The following is a 3,555-nucleotide window of genomic DNA, read 5'->3' as shown; positions in this document are numbered from 1 at the left end:
TTCTCAAAAACAGAGTGTGTTTCTTGTAAGGCAAGCTAGTGTTTGTTTCCTATTAATAAATGGAGTTGAATCACATGCAGTTTGTAGTTCTACAAGCAAGATTTGTTTTCTGGTAAGAAGAATCCCTATTGTGCTCACATTGCCATACACAGTGCAAATAGCACTCGCGTCTGTTCCAAGCAAGTACAGTGTTTTGGACTGAAGAGAAGCTACTGTTCTTGTCAGTTTCCTAAGCAGAGTCGAACTTGCTATGGCCCGTGTGTAGGAAGCACAGTTCTTTTGTTCTCAGCAAGCTCACTGTTCTGGCTCTATAGGAAACAGAGTACAGTAGAAGAGTGCTCTTTTCTCAAAATCAGAGTGTGTTTCTTTTAAGGCAAGCTTGTGTTTATTTCCCATTCATAAATGGAGTTGAATTACATGCAGTTTCTGGTCCTATGAGCAAGAGTTGTTTTCTGGTAAGAAGAGTCACTATTGCGCTCTCATTGCCATACACAGTGCAAATAGCACTTGCGTCTGTTCCCAACAAGTACAGTGTATTGGACTGAAGAGAAACTACTGTTTTTGTCATTTTCCTAAGCAGAGTTGAACTAGATATGGCCCGTGTGTAGGAAGCACAGTTCTTTTGTTCTGAGGAAGTTCCTTGTTGTGGCCATATAGGAAATACACTAGAGTAGAAGAGTGCTCTTTACTCAAAAGCATAGTGTGTTTCTTGTAAGGCGAGCTAGTGTTTGTTTCCCATTCATAAATGGAGTAGAATCACATGCAGGTTCTGGTCCTATGAGCAAGAGTTGTTTTCTGGTAAGAAGAGTCACTCTTGTGCTCCCTTGCCATATACAGTGCAAATAGAACTCTTGTTGTTCCCAGCAAATACAGTGTATTGGAATGAAGAGAAGCTACTGTTCTTGTCTGTTTCCTAAGCAGAGTTGAACTGGACATGGCCCTTGTGTGTAGGAAGCACAGTTCTTTTATTCTGAGCAAGCTCACTCTTCTGGCTCTACAGGAATCACAGTAGAGAAGATTGCTCTTTTCTCAAAAGCAGAGTGTGTTCCTTGTAAGGCAAGCTAGTGTTTGTTTCCTAGTCAGAAATGGAGTTGAATCACATGCAGTTTCTGGTCCTACAAGCAAGAGTTCTTTTCTGGTAAGAAGAGTCACTATTGTGCTCCCATTGCCATAAACAGTGCAAATAGCCCTCTCGTCTGTTCCCAGCAAGTACAGGGTGTTGGACTGAAGAGAGCTTCCTGTTCTTGTCAGTTTCCTAAGCAGAGTTGAACTAGATATGGCCCGTGTGTGTAAGAAGCACAGTTCTATTTTTCTGAGCAAGCTCACTTTTCTTGCTCTCTAGGAAACACATAGAGTAGAAGAGTGCTGTTTTCTCAAAAGCAGAGCGTGTTTCTTGTAAGACGAGCTAGTGTTTATTTCCCACTCATAAACGGAGTTGAATCACATACAGTTTCTGGTTCTTCGGGCAAGAGTTGTTCAATGGTAAGGAAAGTCACTATTACTATTGCGCTCCCATTACCATGTACAGTACAAATAGCCCTCGCGTTTGTTCCCAGAAAATACAGCGTATTGGACTGAAGAGAAGCTGCCGTTCTTGTCAGTATCCTAAGCAGAGTTGAACTAGATATGGTTCGTGTGTAGGAAGCACAGATCTTTTGTTCTGAGCAAGTTCCCTCTTCTGGCCCTATAGGAAACACAGTAGAATAGAAGAGTGCTCTTTACTCAAAAGCAGAGTGTGTTTCTTGTAAGGCAAGCTAGTGTTTGTTTCCCATTTTAAATGAAGTTGAATCACAAACAGTTTTTGGTCCTATGAGCAAGAGTTGTTTTCTGGTAAGGAAAGTCGCTATTGTTCTCCCATTGCCATACACAGTACAAATAGCACTCGCATCTCTTCCCAGCAATACAGTGTGTTAGACTGAAGAGAAGCTATTTTTGTCATTTTCCTAAGAAGAGTTGAACTAGATATTGCCAGTGTGTGTAGGAAGCACAGTTCATTGTTCTGAGCGAAGCTAACTGTTCTGGCCCTATGGAAACACGGTAGAATAGAAGAATGCTCCCTCTCAAAAGCATAGTGTGTTCTTGTATTGCGAGGTAGTGTTTGTTTCCCATTCAAAAATAGTGTTGAATCACATGCAATTTCTGGTCCTAAGAGCAAGAGTTGTTTTCTGGTAAGGAAAGTCCCTTTTGTGCACCCATTGCCATACACAGTACAAATAGCACTCACCTCTGTTTCCAGCAATTACAGTGAATTGGACTGAAGAGAAGCTACTGTTCTTGTCAGTTTCCCAAGCAGAGTTGAACTAGATATGGCCCATGTGTGTAGGAAGAACAGTTCTTTTGTTCTGAGCAAACTCACTCTTCTGGCCCCATAGAAAACACAGTAGAGTAGAAGAGGGCTGTTTTCTAAAAAGCAGAGTGTGTTTCTTGTAAGGCAAGCTACTGCTTTTTTGCCATTCATAAACGAAATTGAATCACATACAGTTCCTGGTCCTACTAGCAAGAGTTGTTTTCTGGTAGGAAAGTCACTATTGAGCTCCCATTGCCATACACAGTGCAAATAGCACTCGTGTCTTTTCCCAGCAAGTACAGTGTATTGCACTGAAGAGAAGCTACTGTTCTTGTCAGTTTCCTAAGCAGAATTGAACTAGATATGGCCCGTGTGTGTACGAAGAACAGTTCTTTTGTTCTGAGCAAGCTCACTTTTCTGGCTCTCTAGGAAACAGATTAGAGTAAAATAGTACCCTTTTTTGAAAAGCGGAGGGTTTTTCTTGTAAGTCGAGCTAGTGTTTGTTTCCCATTCATGAACAGAGTCAAATAACATACAGTTTCTGGTCCTACCAGCAAGAGATGTTTTCTGGTAAGGAAAGTCACTATTGTGCTCCCTTTGACATATACAGTGCAATTAGCACTCGCGTCTGTTCCCAGCAAGTACAGTGTATTGGACTGAATAGAAGCTACTGTTCTTGTGAGTTTACTAAGCAGAGTTGAACTGGATATGGCCCGTGTGGGTAGGAATCACTGATTCTTTCCCATTCATAAGCGGAGTGGAATCATATGCAGTTTCTGGTCCTACAAGGAAGAGTTGTGTTCTGGTAAGGAAAGTCACTATTGTGACTGTTCTTGTCAGTTTCCTAAGCAGAGTTGAACTAGATATGGCCCGTGTATGTAGGAAGCACAGTTCTTTTGTTCTGAGCAAGCTCACTGTTCTTGCCCTTTAGGAAACAAAGTAGAGTGGAAGAGTGCTCTTTTCTCAAAAGCAGAGTGTGTTTCTTGTAAGGCGAGCTAGTTTTTCTTTCCCATTCATAAATGGAGTTGAATCATATGCAGTTTCTGGTCCTAAAAGCAAGAGTTGTTTTCTGGTAAGAAGAGTCAGTATTGTTCTCCCATTGCCATACACAGGGCAAATAGCACTGGCATTTGTTCCCAGGAAGTGCAATGTATTGCACTGAAGAGAAGCTACTGTTCTTGTCAATTTCCTAAGCAGAGTTGAACCAGATATGGCTTGTGTGTGTAGGAAGCACATTTCGTTTGTTTTGAGTAAGCTCACTGTTCTGG

The sequence above is a fragment of the Peromyscus eremicus genome, unplaced genomic scaffold (genome assembly GCF_949786415.1).
Source record: "Peromyscus eremicus unplaced genomic scaffold, PerEre_H2_v1 PerEre#2#unplaced_32, whole genome shotgun sequence".
Taxonomy (NCBI): domain Eukaryota; kingdom Metazoa; phylum Chordata; class Mammalia; order Rodentia; family Cricetidae; genus Peromyscus; species Peromyscus eremicus.
The sequence above is the reverse complement of the archived record's forward strand: the minus strand, read 5'-3'. Positions refer to the sequence as shown.